Source organism: Amphiura filiformis, chromosome 4 (assembly GCF_039555335.1).
Source record: "Amphiura filiformis chromosome 4, Afil_fr2py, whole genome shotgun sequence".
NCBI lineage: Eukaryota > Metazoa > Echinodermata > Ophiuroidea > Amphilepidida > Amphiuridae > Amphiura > Amphiura filiformis.
In genome coordinates this window covers 62834623-62855514 of record NC_092631.1, presented here as the reverse complement: position 1 = coordinate 62855514, position 20892 = coordinate 62834623, and the positions used below count along the sequence as shown (strand labels likewise).

General features: G+C 35.1%; 1 protein-coding gene and 1 long non-coding RNA gene across 3 annotated transcripts in view; both read left to right on the top strand.

The window, feature by feature from the left end:
* The window catches only part of LOC140151182 (adenylate cyclase type 6-like), a 326089-nt gene that overhangs the window by 189385 nt on the left and 115812 nt on the right, over positions 1-20892 (top strand).
* On the top strand, positions 8119-15425 carry LOC140151178 (uncharacterized). 2 transcript variants are annotated; one of them, XR_011858912.1, is made up of 4 exons: positions 8119-8323; positions 11232-11465; positions 12707-12800; positions 14026-15425. It is a non-coding gene; the product is annotated as an uncharacterized lncRNA (long non-coding RNA). The 2 variants fall into 2 exon arrangements; XR_011858911.1 differs by having other exon boundaries at positions 8122-8323; positions 11232-11434; positions 14026-15424.

Genomic DNA, 20892 nt, shown 5'->3' with positions numbered 1-20892 from the left:
TTAAGGGTCAGTTGCCAGAGAGACAAAGATACACAGTGATTTTTTAGATTCACTGTAAAGACTTACCAATGACCCGCTGACAAAGCACGCAGAAATTTGAAATTTGACACTATTTTGGCTTATAATCAAGATGAATTTTGTGTTAAATGGGCCAAAAGAAGATGTTCAGGACTGCAATGGATCATCAATACACTGGTGCACTAGAAGTGTTATGTGCTGATATTATTCATATTGTGCAAATTTAACGGCAGCATGGGTAGATACAAAATCTATAAAACATTATATATGAAGTTGGAATTTAGGCCCGAGGTAGAGCAGAATTCTATTAATGAACACCCCACATATACACATTCCCTAACGTTCAGTGAGTGTATTTCATCAAATAATAACAAAAAAACCAAGATGTAAAATTCTTAAAAATATGATTTTCCAGTGTTATTTGGATTCTGATATTGTCATGCTAAAGAAGTCGGGCTTTAAAATTGTTAATGCCTGGCTCTTGACCAATCATGCAGGTTGTTAGGTAATACTTATTAACAGGTATAAACCTTTTTTGCAAGCAAGGTAGCCAAATTTTTGAGCAGTCTCAACATAACATGAAATTGAAGCAAGCAGTTAACACTGGAACAGCCTTTAACATTTACATAAGGAGCTATTTGTGATATCAGAGCAATTGACCTATGTTTGCTAATTTATCATATACTCAAGGATGTGCCACAAACAACATAGAATGTGCATTGCTAGGTTGCCAGCTTGAACACATTAATCTGATTCAAATATAGGCAGGCTATATACATATAAAATGCATACTTTCTTTAGATCAGAATATTTTAAAATATATATGTGACTTGTCATGTCAAAAGGAGACACTTTTGGGCAGGTTATCAATTTTGAGGTTTTTACATATCTTAAATATAGATATATTTTGCTCCACAATGCTGTTTTCCTCAATGAAATCGGACATTCCTAAGCGAAGATATTGAGTTCGTAAGTTATGGTATTATAAAATTGGAAATTGAGATATCGGCCTTTAAAATATTATTGACAATGTTGAGAGTAGGAATTACCTAGAAAAATGTCTCAAAAAATAAAAGATGTCAGTTATATTCTGGTCTGAAACTATCAGAGAATATTTTAAACATTAATAACATCACAAATTCGCAAACAAACCCAAATTGTGAAAAAATTTCCCTTGGCAGACTTTTTGGCTATTTCTCCATTTACGATCCTGCCCAAAAGTGTCTCCTTTTGACATGACACGTCCAGGCCCGTACGCAGGGGGGGGGCGGGGGGTGCGACCGCACCTCCCCAAATTTGCAAAAGTATACAAAAAGTCCCAAAATATCAGAATTTGCGAGCGAAAAGAAGAAAAAAATCAGGTTTTTATGCTTTTGTGGTCAAAAAAGGTCCAAATTTTGAGAAGAAAGTCCACTTTTCACAAAATCGCACCCCCTTGGGAAAAAAAAGTCCACTTTTTCAAAATCAGCACCCCCAAAAAAAATCCTGCGTGCGGGCCTGGACACGTCACATATTCTTAAAAGAGAAAACATAATCATAGTATTTGCTATGGACCCCAATGAAATAAGCTGCCATTGCATTGAAGCCTTTCTAGAGGCTTGTATAGTCCAGGAATCCAAACAAACGTATCTGAAGTAAAATTGTTTATTTTGGGTTTGTGTCTTTTCAATATTGTTTAATAGAGTGTCAGATATCAGAATCACTGCACATCACTGTCTCAACAAAAATCAAGAACATCTCCATCCATTTTCACCCTACCAGGAGAGCAACAATGGCCATTGCCTTGTATGTGTTTCTGCCTACAAAAGTGATATTTAATTCAGACGATGGTGGCCGACATTATTCAATGTGGCAACAGCCAATAGCGTAAACAAAACAGACAATATGACGGCAACACTGCCTGGACGTTGGACGCAATTATTTGTCCACGAGCCAAGGTGCGTTTTTAGCTTTATTGGCCCCATTACAGAAAAAAATGCACACAATATATTTCCCAGTGCAATGTATACATTTTCACATGAAAATAAATAATTTTAGATTCAAAGAAAAAAGAAGAAGAATTTTTTTTATCATCGCCGGGGGTGGAAACCGATCTCGGGACTTCTTGCTTCAAGCGAGATACTTACCGCTACACCACGTTTTCGCATTGGTTTACATGGGGAAATTTTCAGTATATATAATAACATATGCGTTATTCATACAAAAATTTTACAAAAACAGTACTTACAATGAGGTTCACTGTCGAACCTCAACGGAGTTAGACTGATAAAATAGTGCTTGATAACATACATTCACTTTTGGAATTATTTGAGACATTTTCGTGTTTACGTGTTAAACCAATGACGATGTCAAAATTCAGTCGATCTTGGTCGCCCCCTTGATTTAATTCTCATTATATTTAGTTTAAAATGTGCACACATATTCTTATAATAATAGGAGCATTCAGTGAGAAAGTAATGAACTCAGAGTACACAGGATGGCATGACAACGATAATATCTGAAATAGTACATTATATCTATAATTATCCGACACTTGAAGCATCTGACACTTGAAAAGCTATCCAACATTTGTCAAATCAAAAGATATGTTATCATATAGGTATACATGAGATCAATGACAACTATACAGTATAGATGGTAACCTTTTGTATGTAGCTCAAATATGAAATTCCAATTCCATTTAAAAAGATTCAAATTGTGCCTGTATAATTATAGTCTATGTAATACATAAGAAATGCATTGATATCTGTAGGACAAACATGCCTAGTAGTGATTCATAGCCATGCTACAGATTATTTGCATTTTGGATGGTGTGGTGTGGTGCATCACTGAATCAAGCATTGGAGGCTCATCAGATGAAAAAAGCTAGGGTGCAAAAACTGCTCTAGTTTAGAAGCAGCTTTGTCATTTAAAAAATTTGGCCAAATTCTCATGCTGCAAATCAGTGCAGATGTAAAATTGTTGTTCCAATAGGACTTGATTATAACACAGAAGTTAGTTATAGACAGTGTCTGCAATAAGTGCGTAGTGCAAAATGCTACACAATTTTCATCATTTGCTACACAATTTTGGAATGTGTAGCAATTTTTCGGTGAGCATTTTTGCTACACAAATAAAATTGCTTAATGCAGACCCTGGTTATAGACTGTCGAAAATTATAACCCAATTTATCAGATGACATTAGGCAAGAAACCAAACTGTTTGAATCAAATTGCCTCATGGCAGTGTAAGGGACTTAAGTACTTGTTATACCACAGTTAGTTTCTTTTCATTGGTATTCATGGCATGAACTCCTAACGGAAGGAAACTAGGTGGGCAACATAAGAAGAACCATGTTAAACATATACATGCTGGCTGCCAATAAAATACTTTCACTAAGAGAGGTGTATCACCCACACTATAATGGGAGCACACAGTATGCATGGGGAATAATGATTGATTGTCGGATGTAAGAGATCCGTGGAGTGGACATGTGAGCTGACGATACTCTTTTGATTGAGCATTCATGGATCTTGAAAGTCTTTTGTAGCTTAAATGAGGTGTTCTTTTTATGATAAATATAGGTCTTAAAGATGGATGTAAATCTTCTTGAATTTCTTGAATTCCTAAAATTGGCCATAAAAAATCTGGAAATGTAAATTTTTTTTGTGTGTGGGTGGGGGTGTGTGTGTGTGGGGGGGGGGTGGGTGGGGTGATACCTTCAACCTTTCTTTTAAAATCAGCTGATTCAGATTTTGCATTTGCGAGTTGTGCATGATTATGCGTCTTACACTGCTCCGTAGGCCACTTGGTTTTAATTTCATTCTGGTGTAGCAGAATGTAATTGAAATTTGACGATATTTTTGCTAAACAAGTAATCTGCAAGAATTTTTTTTGGAGAAAAGTGGGGGATGAGGCTGTGGATGACAAAATGCCCATTTAATAAACCCTAATAAAGCTGCAACATTTAATGAGTTATATACAATGCATTTTGCTGTAGTACAGACTTAGTGATGGGATTTTATTGTTTGTCTGGATAACAAATTGCTATTGATTAGCTGTTTAATTTTATCATAATTTCTTATGCAAAATATTGCTTGTCTAATTACATGTCAATTAAAAGCTTTTTCAGCTTTATGTCATGACCAGTCGTAATTATTACCGGTACATAAATCATTTTTAAAGGATTAAAATTGAAACATTTCCTCTATTTTAGAATATAATTACCCCCGAACTCATCATTGTAGAAATATGTTGAAAATTATATAACTATGAAATTGCAATACAATTAGTGGCCATTATCTACTGAAGATAGTTATATTGTTTGTTGTCGAAATTTGAAGATATCAATAGCTATAGAAAAATTATTTAATTTGTGTACATCGTGGAACATTCAACTACGCTTGTTACTCTGCAACTAATCATGCTAATACACGAGCATACAACGCTACTCTATGCTTCCATATTAGAGGTTATCTGCGTACAACAGCTTGCTACGCACAGCCACGTGAAGAGTATGTTCCACAATGTACACAAATTAAATACAGTTATATAGTTCTGTTGAAAGTATGATGTAGTCAGAGATTGCTACTGAAGATAGCAATATATCAGTCAATGTTATCTATTGAAGCTAGCAATATATCAGTCTATGCTATCTACTGAAGATAGCAATATATCAGTCAATGCTATCTACCGAAGATAGCAATATATCAGTCAATGCTATCTACTGAAGATAGCAATATATCAGTCAATGCTATCTACTGAAGATAGCAATATATCAGTCTATGCTATCTACTGAAGATAGCAATATATCAGTCAATGCTATCTACTGAAGATAGCAATATATCAGTCAATGCTATCTACTGAAGATAGCAATATCAGTCTATGCTGTCTACTGAAGACAACAATATATCAGTCTATGTTATCTGTTGAAGATAACAATATATCAGTCTATGCTATCTACTGAAGATAGCAATATATCAGTCAATGCTATCTACTGAAGATAGCAATATCAGTCTATGCTGTCTACTGAAGATAGCAATATATCAGTTAATGCTATCTACTGAAGATAGCAATATCAGCCAATGCTATCTACTGAAGATAGCAATATATCAGTCAATGCTATCTACTGAAGATAGCAATATCAGTCTATGCTGTCTACTGAAGATAGCAACATATCAGTCAAGGCTATCTACTGAAGATAGCAATATATCAGTCAATGCTATCTACTGAAGATAGCAATATATCAGTCAATGCTATCTACTGAAGATAGCAACATATCAGTCAATGCTATCTACTGAAGATAGCAATATCAGCCAATGCTATCTACTGAAGATAGCAATATATCAGTATATGCTATCTACTGAAGATAGCAACATATCGATCAATGTTATCTACTGAAGATAGCAATATCAGCCAATGATATCTACTGAAGATAGCAATATATCAGTATATGCTATCTACTGAAGATAGCAACATATTGATCAATGCTATCTACTGAAGATAGCAATATATCAGCCAATGCTATCTACTGATCCGACTTGACACGTCCGACTTGACACATTCCTACACCTCACTGGCGGCCATAGCTGGGGCCTTCCATCCATTTTACGCGACGCCAGTATCACAGGCGCAAGTGCTACGCGCTCCGATTCGCTTGCGATAGTGGGCGTCTTGGATCGCAATCCAAACAAACTAAGCTAGTTTGGAGTGGATGGCCCCCAGCTATGGCCGACTTAATCCTGACCATCACTTGGCTCATCGGATTCGTCTATACTGTTATTAAGAAACAAAGTATTGTGTTCGCATCTCCTTCAGGAGATTTCTTTGTGCAGTATATTGATGCCATTTGCTTGCGACAGATATCGTCTACAGATTGTGGAACACAATCATTTGTAAAGTGAATCAATTCCTTACAGCACTAGTCATAACACACGGTGGTTATTCTGTTACTGTATCAGATGTTTGTATAGCCTTTTAAAATGTGTTTGCTGGTTTGGTTTGCATGGACTAATAAATTTATCTCACATCGGTATAATGGGCCTGAGCACATGGGCCACCAAGAAAAGTGGGGCAATCTTTCCGCTGAACCACTTAAAATTGCCAATTTTAATGCTTAAATGGGTCCAAATTTTATAGGACAATTGTGGCCTAAAACCAGGCCAAAGGAAGGTGCACATTAAAACTTTTGGTCATTTTTGCCCTGGTCAGGGAACTTACCCCCCGCCGATCGTCATCTAGTCTCACAATCCCTACAGTGCTGGTTTGATTCTGGGTGGAAATTTGTGATTTTCTCATTTTTATTCATAAGGTCATGTATAGTATTAGGTTATGGAGAAGAAAGCATTACCTATAATGAAAGAAAGAGATAAAAAGATTAAATAGCATCTGACGTCATCCGTCAATCAAATTCCCTTGATCCTTGATTGGTCAATAGTGCATAAAAGGAAGGTTGTTTTATCTAGTGCCGATCGGAGAAAAGGAATAGCAGAAAATGGTGAAAATTACGTACTTTTACAAGGCAAAAAGTAACTTTTCTAGGCATTGTTGACATGGTGCCTTTGGGAAAGAAAGTTTCCTACTATAAAGACCTAACTTTTGAGATGGTTTGTATGTTTGAAGGTGCAAAATTAACAAAAAAGCGCCCGGTTTTACTGCCACGTTCAGCAACTCATATCATCACAACACTAACAAACCATGCTCGAGTTTGATTGACAGATGACATAAGATGCGATTTAGTCTTTTTATCTCTGTCTTTCATTATACCAAATGAAGTCCTTGTGTGACCATTTCTCAGTGTTAGATGTAGATTATGATGAATAGCTCCTCTGAAAGTTGTGGTTGTGAAGTGTAAGTTGGAGATGACAACTATGCAATGCCTTCCCTCAAAGGGCTATCAGCTATTGTGCACTTTACAATGTCATCTTTAGGGCATTAGGAATTAATCCCTCCGTAGCTTATTGTGTACAGACAATGACCCTGTGCCTTGTGGTAATGAGATTAGGTGACAGGTTGAAGTCCAGGGTATTATCAGCTTAGCTTACCTATACTTATTCTCTTGGGATCAATACATGCCTTATGTCCTCTAGTAGTTCATCTCCTTAAGTCTCAGATCCAGAGAAAGGTGCAATTTGTACCAAAACTTTAAAGTAAGTTAAATATTTACAGTCATCAATTTTGTATTGACATATCAAAAACTTTTGCTTGAAAAAATTTTAATCAAATATTTAAGTATTGGTCTTGTTATTTATGAAATAACCCAGCAAGCTATTTATGTTTAGTGCTTGTGTTGTAGTTAACTTGTAAAGTATGACACTGACAGACAGTTGTTATCATTTAGCTGTCTTTCGTTTTGTCCATTGATAGTGATGTGCACACAGCACCTTACCGGCAGAAGTGGGCTAATTATCTAAAGGCCCAATGCACCTCAGCAAACAGCAAAATTGCTTCATTTATATAGACCCTATTGAATACTACATAACTCATCCTCATTTAAATCAAATTCTGCCCTATCTGTAAGACAATTCGCATGAAAATACAGCAAAACAGGTTATAGGTATGAATGGTTGTGAAATCGAACTAGAGATCTGTCCCTCTGACAATTAGAACCAACATGTCTGCAATTTCAATTGTTATACCATTCCGGTTGAGTTTATTTGATAGGGTCTATACCTCGTGACGTCTCTCTAGTCCGAAGGGTCGCTAGTCTGAAGGTTCTCTAGCCCGAAGGGTTGCTAGGCTGAAAACCAAATTAAGTTGAGTTATGTGAGCAAAGGAATTCCTCGATCTGAGAGTTGCTTTGAGAGCACTCAAATCGATGAAATGTCCAGTTTGAGAGTCTCTCAAATCCATGAAAACCCTCATTTGAGAGTACTCACAGATCGAAGAATTGTCCAATATGAGAGTCTCTCAAATCCATAAAATAGCTCGTTTGAGAGTTACTCTCAAATCGAGGAATTCTGCCAAATGAGAGTGATAGCGCCCTCACCATATCTGGCGACAATTCATACGAGCTGCATTTATGAAAACAACGAGACGATTTCCGTATTTTTAAAGTTCAAATTTAAAAAATATCATATCAATTTATAATTACTCCTCAAGCCGAAGTTACCAGGTAAATTTAAATTGTATCATGATCACGGACGGTTTAGTACTATTGTCAAAAGGGAAGAAAAAGAATGCGGTTTCTTTATCGCAAGTTCCGTGTTTCAACAACCAAAGCCAAGGCGTTAACATGTAACTTGTACATGTTGTAAGCTTACTGAATGACTGACTCACTCTGCAATGCCAATGGCCAATGCTCTGCCGATGAGAACCCAACGACGACGTAAGTTCCAATATTTTTATGATCTAATTGAGTACTAATTCATAAATAATTATGCAAAGTGAACCCAAACAGTAAAAATGTTATCCCATATCATTATAATATCGAACAATTAAAGGGGCATTTCGTGATCCACAGCCTCATCCCCCACTTTTCTCAAAAAAGTTGAGATTTTTATATCACTGGAAACCTCTGGCTACATAATGTTTATGTACAAAATATTTCTTGCAGATTAATTCGTTTAGCAAAGATATTGTGAAATTTGAATTTTGTTCTGGTGCACCAGAACGAAATTACAACGCATTGTCTATGGGATGGAGCAGTGTAATACACATAATCATGCATAACTCGCGAACGCAAAATCGGAATCAACTGAAATTTTGGGAATAGGTTTTTTTCGTGGATATCTAATGAAAAATGACATAAATAGAGGATGCTAGGATCACGAAATACTCCTTTAAATATCAACTTTTATATCTTAAATTATAACACTTCATTTCGTGATCCTGAGTGCTACATGTAGCCTAGCATCTTCTAAATTGTAAGTTATGATATTTTTCAGTAGATATCCACGAAAAAAGCTTATTCCCAAAAGTTTTGTTGATTCCGATTTTGCGTTTGTGAGTTAAACATGATGTGTATACACTGCTCATGGCATAGGCCACTGTTGTAATTTCGTTCTGGTATACCAGAACGAAATTCAAATTTGGCGATATTTTTGCTATAGCCAAAATAACAATTTCTCGATCATGAGAGGATGTACCTTCTGTGTCAGCGTACTTTTCATAGAATAACACGATCGCGCGACCTGCATGACCGAATCTTGACCTTGCCTAGCAACGATCGTGTGATTGGTCAATTCTCAAAAGCTGTGTTTGCGCCGTAAGCGCCGGTATTTGCATAGTACGCTCGGCGCAAATAACTGTGCGTACTCAAGTTGGCTCTCATGATCGAGAATTTAATATTTTTATAAGCGAATTAATCTGCAAGAAATATTCGGTACATAAACATTATGTAGCCAGAGGTATCCAGTGGTATAAAAATCTCAACTTTTTTTTATATAAGTGGGGGATGAGGCTGGACGTGGATCACAAAATGAAGCTGTGTGATCCCCAGCACAGCATCATCCCCCAACTTTTCTCAAAAAAAGTTGAGATTTATATATCACTGGAAACCTCTGGTTATATATTTAATTGTTTATTATGTACAAAATATTTCTTGCAGATTAATTCGTTTAGCAAAGATATCTTGAAATTTGAATTTCGTTCTGGTATTCCAGAACAAAATTACAACACATTGTCTATGGAGCAGTATATATACACATACATGTAATCATGCATAATCGGAATCAACTGAAATTTTGGGAATAATCTACTGGAAAATGTCGTAAAAAGAGGATGCTAGGATCACGAAATCGAAAATACTCCTTTAATGCTTAGGCCCTTCACAATTGATTCTGAGTTTACTGTTCATGATTTTGAAAATAGGACAAGGTGACTTTTAATTATTAATTATCTATTATTTTCTTTATTTAGTAGGCCTATCACAACTAATTATCAACCCGTTTTGACGGGAGTCAGCATTTAATTATTTTATTAATATGCTTACTTTTACACATACCGTAGTATATTAAGTGCAGTTATGCTGTTTGTTTATTCATCATTATTGTTGATATATGATTCATGTTAGAAAGTAGCAAGTAAAAGTCATTAAAAGTTATTTTTTAAAGGAGAAAATCCAAAATTAAAATAATATAATTAAATATAAATTTAGCAATTTTGTTGTGTCCGAGGGCGCAAGATGGAACAGCTAGACCCTGGCAAAAACAACCAATGAGATGAAGCGATCTATGATCGTGAGTGACGTCATGCCGACCAAGAAATTAAATAATTATTGTAATTTGTAAAACTCGCCCCAAAGCTCGTTACTTTTGCAGACAGCTTAAAACAAGAAAAGTGTGTCGTGCCTGTAATAATTTGTCATTTACATTGAAGTACGGTATCAGTATCACACTACATTGTACACAAAGAACCCTGACAAAGAAAATGTGTGAGCTTTACTTCCTTTTTACAGGCTCCCGGTTTTATAGTCATGATCAGTGCAAGCTTAAATCTTCAATATAAATAAAATGATATTTCTGTGTACAAAAAAATTATTCAAATGATGCTTTCTTCTGAAATTTGCCATTCTGAACTTGCTCGAGGAGTCTAGTCACAAATTTGCTCACCAATTAGGTTCACATTTGAGGCTAGAGAGTAGAGATCATTGCATTCAAAATCGAGTCGGATTCACTGAAGCATGACACCACTCACACCGCAGCAGATCGCGACACAACAAGTGGGTGTTTGTTTTTATCATACCACTAAGGTAAACATCAAAGAACACCGCTAACCTAATATATTTTCGTATCTTGTCAGTGAGTGCGTATTTTACGCTTTATATCTAGTCAGTGAGAGCGTGATTTACGCAAGGCCGATACGCTGCGGTACGGGCGAGGTAAGCGTATAAAGGCGAATCGCGTAAACCAGGCGCGTAAAATGCACGCAAACTGTAATACGCGGAACAGTCATCTATTTTTTGTAATATTTTTCCTATTTAGCAGGAATTAAAATGTTTAAAAACGTAATTATTTCAATATTTAGAATGACTTAGTGGTGTGATAAATTAAGTTATTAGGTTCAGCGTCGGTTTAGTGCGGGGAAATTATCGTGCGCTCAGTGTCATACTGGGTTCAGCCTTCGGCTTCACCCAGTATGACACATCGCGCATCGATAATTTCCTCGCATCATACCTCCGCTTCACCTAATAACTAATAATATTATTATTTATTGTTCAGTGGTGATTTTACACAGCAGTTTGCTTGGCAAGAAAATACAGTACTAATTTATTCTTGTTATGTTGTCTTTTGCAGACTTGCCGGTTATATGATGCATCTACTGTGTACAGCAGTCAAAACACTACTATGAAGGGCCTACTTATACATGTGTTGTCGCAGACTGTGATTCTTCTACTGGACACCTTCTCAGCACCTAGATGTTATTGTGAAGAAGCTTCTCTTCAAGAGTCCAACATGAGGCAACCAAGGAGCTATATTTACATGTTTGTGTGGCCATGGTAAATACATATTATCGGTACCAGTATTTCGGTGGTTTTTTTTTTCAGTTTCTTCATTTATTATCCTGCCTGAATGACATTGTCAGATGTAAATCACCTTCCCATATTATGTTGTATACAAGTCATTCCGACAGTTTAATAAAAGAAGTGGAAATACAAGGGTAATTTTTCACATATTCAAAAAGGTTTGAAAATCACAGACAACCGATTATGTAGCAGGAAACACTTGTATTTTTAACAATGTTATGTTGCCCCAATAAATTTCAAGACAAATCACAAATGCGATATACCTCAAAAATACAGTTATACTGTATAATGTAGGCATCAAACTTACATGCATATATATTATATTATCAGAACAGACATCAAATTTATAATCTAATGTTAATGATTTCTAAAATACATTTTGTCATATTCAGTTTTTTAGTGGCTTTTTAGTTTGACCTTTTCATTGTTTCTCAGCTGATCTATTTCTGTATTAATTTTGCTGAAAATATAAAATTGTAATTTTGTATGTCTGGTCATTTTCAAAATCAATGTTGTGATCTTCAAACACTAAACATTTAAATTGTTTAAATCTGATCTTACTATAATGCTTCCCGACTTTTGTTTCCATTCCAAAAAGTTTTATATACTTTGGACTTAAACTTGGGAAATAATGAAGCTGGAAAAGGGGCATGTTCTCTTCCATTACTCTGCCCTTAAAGTCATATTTTCGTAATTGTACAATATTTTGAAAAAACCTTTTACACTGTCAATAAGTAATACAGAACTAAACATGATGTTATTTAATTTTTCAATTAATCCACAAATATTTGGATTTAATTCACTACCGGTAATGTGTGTAAATTCCAAATTCGCAAGACATTTTAAGGAGACCCTGCACAAACGCTAAAGGGTTACCTTCAAGTGCAAGTGTGAATGTACAAAAACGAATGAACAAACTGAAGGACACAAGTACCGGTATTGCTTGAGCTGGCTTTGTCACTGAAAATACCAGAAAACAAGTCACATTTATGATGAATTAATTATTATGCCAAACAAATGAGGTAAAACAAAGAAAATTGCTATTTCATTCTATGAGTGCCAACAATGCGGGTATTATAGCTCACCAACCTTATACAAAACCATGCCTAACTCAATTTAGCAACAAAATTGAGCATTTGCACCAATGTCTTGAATTGGTTGATGATTGTATTCATATAGTTATTAAATTTAAGAAGACTTAAGGTAAAGGTAAACATTCTAAATTTCTTTTTTTTTGATTGACAGATGATATGTGCCATACAAGCTATGGAGAAGTGTTCCGCATTATATTGGATCAGGAAAGGGAGACAAGACAAAGTCTATTATCATCATCAAAGAGGTTAGTACACCTGGTATCACATACCATATTCCCTTGTTTCAAGTGAACTTCTGTGAATTGTGTGCATTTTTTGTACTGCTGACTGAAACAAAAAAAATCTCAAACAGTGCATGTACAGTTAAATGCAATTTTGTGTGATACACACAAAATACACTGTAAACTATGCACGATAAATGCCCATGTATGCGTCGCATCATACAAGTTGAATCCACGCAGAGCACCACAAACTTCCAACAATCATGCAAGATGCTAACTGCTGCTTGTCCGAGAATTTTTTGTATAACAATATATAATATATTTAGTATAAAATGGGCAAAATCCCTAAAATTAATACCATATTGAGGTTTTTTTAGCTAGTTATTTGCTATGCAATATTTCTTCACTAAAGTGTTACTATAAAATTCTCCAATAAAGTGTTACTATTTTAATGTGACCCCTGGGCCTAATGGAAGAACATATGATACCTTAAAACATCCACTGAATGAGTAATCCAGGCAAAAGAAGAAAGAAAACAAACAAAACAAAAACTATCTAGATGCACATGTCAAATCAGAAAGTGACTTCGAGCTTTTTGATAACTTAGACATGGAGCAAACTGTGAATCGGGTGTCCTTTGCTCTCCTCTCTTCTCTCCCTTCCCTTTTCTTTGCCCACTCTATCCTCCCACTGTACAAGTTAATATCTTTTGCTCTGAAGTCTTTTAAGACTTAAAAGTTAATCAATTAATATTTAAAATATAATGTTGCAAGATAATAAAAAATGAGATTTATTTAATTCAGGCCTCGAAATAAGAAGAAAAATACAAGGACCCTTGCCTTTTTGAAATTTCAAGGGTCCTCACCAATTTTCAAGGGTCCGACCCCGGACCCTTGCCTTTGAAATTTCAAGAGAGAGAATTAGCTACGGCGATCACAGTATGTATATTGTAGAAAATTGAAAACCCGGGTTGAAAACTTGAAGGGAAAGAAAAATGAAGTGTACCCCAGGGAGCGGGATGTATCACGTGAACCAGATTTTCCTGTGGAACAAAAAAACTAGGATTTTCTGCTCTTTGCTTGGTTCAATTTTTACGGGTAGGAAATTTGCGGGTCCGCGCCTACTTTCATGGGTATTTGATTTAAGGACGCGCTTTATTTCGAAAGCGCTGATTCAATTCCTATAACCTGGTTTTAAATATTTAGGCTACACATGAATTATAATGATTCCTTTTGTGTTTTTATGACAGGATGTGTCAAATATCAACGCTGCATTGAAGAGTGGTGAGCTGCCTCATCTTGTAATATTCAACGAAACCAACTACATTGTAGGAGATAGTGTGAACATACAGTGTATGGATAGCTCTGCAGGTGCCTTTCTCCAACTGATTGCCTTGTAAATGTATTTGTGTATATTCTCAGTTATCCAGGTATAAAAAATATCAAATAATTTAAATCTAGGCAACTGGAAATCTAGACAAAAAATAGTAAGTCCAGTTGACTATATTTAAATTGTCAACTTGATATCTTGTTTTATGTGTTTCAATTTGAGTACCTGTAACCTGTTGTGTACTGCTGGGGACAGGGGAGTGATAACCCTCTGAAAAAAATCAACATTGAACTTGAATAGCCTTGTGTGCATTTTTGCCTGAAATATGTGTAGTGTAAAATATACAAATGTTGCATGCTTTGTGTCACCTGACTAAGAAAACGTCACTGAAAATTACCTATAATTTAGGGTTATAATATTGAGAAACCAAAACTTTGCATGATGATAAATTCCTCAACAAAAAAAAATGGGTTCTCATTATTTATAGTCCTAAATCAAGATACAATTTTCTACTTTTATTAGTCAATTGCACACAAAGCATGTGGTATTTAACAGTATTGCAGGCAAAAATTGCACTGGGCTATGGAAGAACAAATTGAACATCATGAACAATGTCATACTTTTTTAATGGGGTGATTCTGTCCCTGCATGTACCCGACTGTCTAACATTCATCCCACCAATGGTTGATTTAAGTGACAATTACCAATAATTACAGAACAGTTTTCGAAATGGATTCAAAATTTCATGTCAGACATTTAGGCTGTGTTAACCTTAAGATATACTCAGTTTTTTTTTGTAACTTAACTGTTCATGCAAGATATATTTTTAGAAGTTTCTAGATTTCAAAAAGTGTACCAAAAACAAATTTTGAGTTTCCAGTGTTTTTGAAAACTATATAATTGAGCCTATACCGGTATATAAACTATAAAAAGTCTGATGTTTTTATGGTCTCAAAATCAATGTTTTTACCCCCCAGTATTTTTGGATTACTTCTCCATTTACATTTCAATTGTAAACATCTTAAAGAAAACAACTAACCCCCCTTAAATAATGGCCATTATTAAAAAACAGGCTATTGAATTACAAATCTGTAAAATACGTTGGAAGCAGAATTTATTTCTGTGCATTTTAACATCTCATTTGATACGATAGCCCAGAAAACCTGAGTGGAAGAAGAGCCCAACTCCATCAACACTTTTTTTGAGATACTAACAAAAAACACACTATTTGGAAAAAGAGATAGACTGTTTTTGAGTACTGGTACATGAACATAAACTGGCCTCAAAAAGAAACTTATAATTTTTTACAAGGTCATATCTTAAAATCCTCTGCATATAAAAAATGAACAAAAATTGCACACAGGATTACTGAGACCTTTTTTGTTTGGTGAGGACCCTTGAAATTTCAAAACTGTCCAACTGACACAACAGCAAAATGCACGACATGGAACACCTTCCTGGACCAAAATTCACATCCCAACAGATTTCTTTTGTTGGGTTCCAATTATTCGCCTGTACATGCATAAATTACACACAGGATAACTTAAATACTCTACTCTAAACACACTTCAGTAACCAAGCAGTTGTCCAACTGACACATCCGGAACAGCTTCCGGGATCACATTCACAGGCGAATAATTGGAACCCAACAAAGGAAATCTGTTGGGATGTGAATTTTGGTCCAGAAAGGTATTCCATGTCAGTGCATTTTGCTGTTGTGTCAGTTGAACAACTGCTTGGTTACTGACATGTGTTTAGAGTAGAGTATTGAAGTAATCCTGTGTGCAATTTTTGTTCATTTTATGGAGAGGATTTTAAGATATGACCATGTGAAAAATTATAAGTTTCTTTTTGAGGCCAGTTTACATTATAACATACCTTCAAAATGATATATGTTGCAATGACAACGGTACAGGTCTTCTAAGATATGATAAACTCATTTTGGTAAAATGGAGTTGAGTCCTTCTTCCACTCAGGTATTCAATTAAACACAGGTCAATTTAATGTAGTGAGGTCCAGATTTGAAAATTGTACTTGTAAAAACAACAATGCAAAAACACTCTGGGATATCTTTACAGAGATTTCCATCCATTATATTGAATACAAATCAACAGAATTTACTGCAACTTTCAAATCTTGGGTTACATTGATTTAAATGTATGCCATGACGTCAATATTTAGATAATTGCTACAAATGAGGTGTTAAAATGTGCAGAAATAAACACATTTTACAGATTTGTAATACAATTGCCCATTTTTGAGTAATGGCTGTTATTTAAGGGGAGGGGGTAGTTACTTTACTATAGCTTGCATGAATAATTAAGAAGTTTTGGCAACTCACAATTACAGTATTTCTGAGAGGTAGACTTGCGAAAACATAAAAACTGTTTAGCAATTAAACACATTCATTTATCACTCTGTAACATGTTTAGAAGGTAAACAATGTGTAAATTGCTAAACATTTGTGTTTATATCATCCATCAATTTTATGTATTTGTATTAAAATGTTTAATAAGTCATATAGAAAGAAAAAATGTGTTTAAATAAGTCAAACATTTTTTCAATGAACGTTGATACTGAAATAGCTAAATATTTAAAGTGTTTAGAGTATATACACCAATGTGTGTACTTTGTACATGTGTTTAATTTCAACTGTATTTTCAACATTGTGTTTAGTATTGGTAAAGTAAATACCTTGCTGTGTTTAAAAATTGTTACAGCCTGATAAACACTTACATGTACATGTGTTTAATTAATAAATGCAATGTGTGTTTATTTTAATAAACAAAGTGTTGATAACTTAAACAGAATGTTTGGTTTAGTGTCTATTTGTGTCTGAGTGCAGTGTTCGTGATATTAAACATGTTTAATACTGCAACACTAAATGTGTTTATCCATTACGCAGAGTGTGTAGGTTGTAAACACACCATGGACGAAATCAACACATTTGTGTTTTAAAAGTGTTACACCTTCATATCTGGGGTGATTAAATAAGTGCTTAAAACCTAAACGTTTGGATTTACATTGTAGGTGTTTGCTAGAAGTATATGATGTGCATGTATAAAAGGCTAAAAGCTATAGTTTAAAATTAAATCAATGCCCCTATATTATCGCACTCTTGTCATCACTTTGTAAACATGTTTAAATGTGAAACATGTTTGAGTATGAGGGTTAATGTTAATAGACCTTCGAATGAATGAAGAAAGAAACAAACATGGTTTTCCTATTCATTCTGCCTTCAAACAGATAATTAGCCCGATTTTATATGAAAAGAAAGGAAGAAAAAACAAATGAAGGAAAGAAAATCAGTTCAAAACTGTTTAATATATCGGCCTATTATACAAAAAACATCCAAAAAGCAGGCAAAATAGACAACTTGAAGGAATGGTTTGTGGAATTAAATTGAAAGAAAGTCACTGAAAGAGAGAAAACAAAATAAGAAAGAAATATATTTTATTTTTAATTTTGATGCAGAAAGTTAGCCCCTTCACAAAGATGTTTAATAATTATCTATGAAATGGCTACAGCCTGACTAAGCACACGGCAAAAACCGACCCACTTTCTATGCTTCCAAATCTGGGTATTTGATATACCTAGATATGGAAGACTATGGGCGGCCGTGAGGGCCAAAAGGGTCTCAAAACTACACAAGGGTCTCAAAAGTACAATAAGGTCTCAAAAACACACAAAGGTCTCAGAAATAAACACACAGTAATGTCTCAATAGCACAATACGGTCTCAAAAACAGAGAAAGGTCTCAAAAACAGAGAAAGGTCTCAAATACAGAGAAAGGTCTCAAAAACAGAGAAAGGTCTCAAAAACAGAGAAAGGTCTCAAAAACAGAAAGGTCTCAAAAACAGAGAAAGGTCTCAAAAACAGAAAAAGGTCTCAAAAACAGAGAAAGGTCTCAAACACAGAGAAAGGTCTCAAAAATGGAGAAAGGTCTCAAAAACACGCTATGGTCTCAAAAACACGTTAAGGTCTCAAAAACACGTTATGGTCTCAAAAACACGTTATGGTCTCAAAAACACGCTATGGTCTCAAAAACACGTTATGGTCTCAAAAACACGTTATGGTCTCAAAACACGTTATGGTCTCAAAAACACGTTATGGTCTCAAAAACACATTATGGTCTCAAAAACACGTTATGGTCTCAAAAACACGTTGTGGTCTCAAAAACACGTTATGGTCTCAAAACACGTTATGGTCTCAAAAACACGTTATGGTCTCAAAAACACATTATGGTCTCAAAAACTCGTTATGGTCTCAAAAACACGTTATGGTCTCAAAAATACGTCAATGTCTCAAACCAGGTATTACAACCGACCGTTATATGTGCAGTACCGCATGCAGTACTATACTGCACACATCAGCAGGCGAAACTACACATTCCGTCACGCACTTCCGCGCGAGGAACTACATATCCCAACTTGCATTTCCGCATGCGGTGATGCAGGTCGGGATGTGCAGTTCCGCATGGGGAACTGCAATATTTTTGGTGTATTTCCGCATGGGGAATTTCGGTATATAGGCCTATGGATAGGTCATTTTGTTTTCAAAATTGTCTTAATTTCTTTTGGAAAATAGACCAACTTTGCATCACTGCAGCCAAAATGTTTCTCAAATTGCTTGCGGTTGTAAGTTGTAAAAACTAAGACAATTTGTGTTAGACAATTTGTGTTAGATTTGGCCAAAACTTTTGTCCAAATTTCTTACAAAATTACAAGTTGGACTTAAAAAGTCTTATCATATAATGCGACTGAAAAGAAATTTTGCATATTTGAACACGCTTTCCTACACCTTTTAGGGTGTAATATAGAAACGCTGCCCAAAATATATGTGCCAAAAATTGCTTGCCCCCCCCCCCCCCCCCCACCCTTTTCGACCTGCCAAAAAATGCTCCCGCTTTGACATGCCAAAAATCTTTATGCCCCCTATAATTCACCACCCGGCCCGGGGTACAATTTATTGCACCACCCCTGACAAGTTCAGGCGCCTAGAGGTGTAAATTATGAATTGAATAGAAATTTAGTATGAAATGGGTCTATTGAGAAGATTTATCAATTTTGTCCAGGTATTTGGAACATGGGATCACTCAGGGTCCTGGGTCCACCCCATATCCATGTTGGTATATCACTGTGGAGGATGAATCTTATTCAAAATTGAGTTTTATTGGAATTCAGCAGCAGGCATTGCATTCACTAATTTGGATATTTTCAAAACAACTTGCACCTCCCCTCATCAAAACAAAACTTCACTGAAACCCTCAGTTTTTGGGCAAAAATCAATGCCTGTTTTACACCACAGAAAAAAAGTCTTCTTTGTGCAAGGGGTAAATGTGAAAGATAAAAGGCATCACAAAGAGAATATTTTGAGGCAATTTATGAATTGTTTTCAGCTCAAAAACATTGACATATTTTGCTTAAAATTGTTTTCCTTATAAATTTGGGGTTTTTTTCTTGTTTCACCCCTTGCCATTAAAAAAGCTCAACAATTAACTTGTCTAATATTGATCAGCACATACACCAGTCACCATGAAAACAAACACATAGATACATGTTAAATTGTATTCTTATTTATAGTCACTTTATTTTTCTAAACACACACAAGTATTCCAACATGTGGTCAGTATACATGTATGATTCAAACAAAAATACACAAAGTTGTAAAACCTAAAGCATGTGTTACATTTTTAGAATTATTAATAAATTTGTTGTTTAAAATTATCAAATTTTACTAGCAGTGCACGTATTATTTTGAATATGCATAATTAACATTAAAAGTTGGGTTGTTTGTCTGTCACTTATTAATTGATTTAAGGAATATCAACAAGGAATTACAAGAATCATAACAAAGCAGCCATGAAAGTGAAAATTTTAGCTCTTTTGATTTTGGGAACTCAGGCCTGTACACACCACACCTTCACCCCCAAATTTGCACAAGTATACACAAAGTACTAAAATGTCACATTTTTGTGAGCATAGCAAGCAAAAAAATCAGGTTTTTTACGCTTTTTGGTCAAAAAGGTGAAAATTCCACTTTTCACAATATCACCCCCTGAAAAAAAATCAGCATCTCCAAAAAAATCCTGCGTACTACGGGCCTGACGGAACTGTGACCTCTAAACTTACAGCTAAAGAGCATTACTTCTTGCCATTTATATAAAGCACTTATGATTTAGAGCTCATAATTCTGTTTGTACTGAATTTATTCCTAAAAATCACGGAATTCACCTTTAATGCCAAATTTGAGTACTTTCTACCACTTTTATGAAAGTCCATAAAAGATTCTGAATCAGCACCCCAAAATTGACTAAGAACACTTCTCAAACCTTGTATAGCTCTCTGTGTAGACCCCAGTCCGAAACCCCGCCAGTCCGACACCAGCGCCTTAGAACGCTCGGCTATCAAGGCTTGATGGTGTCATGATGAAAATTTAAAAATATAATCACAACTTCATTACTTCAACATACCACGTGACAAGCAAATACAGAAAACGTACCATATTTTGGAATTTTATTTGTTTAAAAACATTAATGTGTATTAATAGCGCTCAATTGTTAATAACTGCGTGTTTTATATACAGAAATAGGAATGAGGTAGTATAATCGATTTTGATTCACACGAACTCGCCGTATACTAAAAGCATAGATTATCAATGTGGCGTGGCCTACCATTTTTCTTGTAGCTTCTTTTATACACGTCGATGTTTTCATCAATTACACAATTAATCCACATTAGACCCATAATTTTATTTCAGGAAATAAAAATTAGATTACCATAAAAAC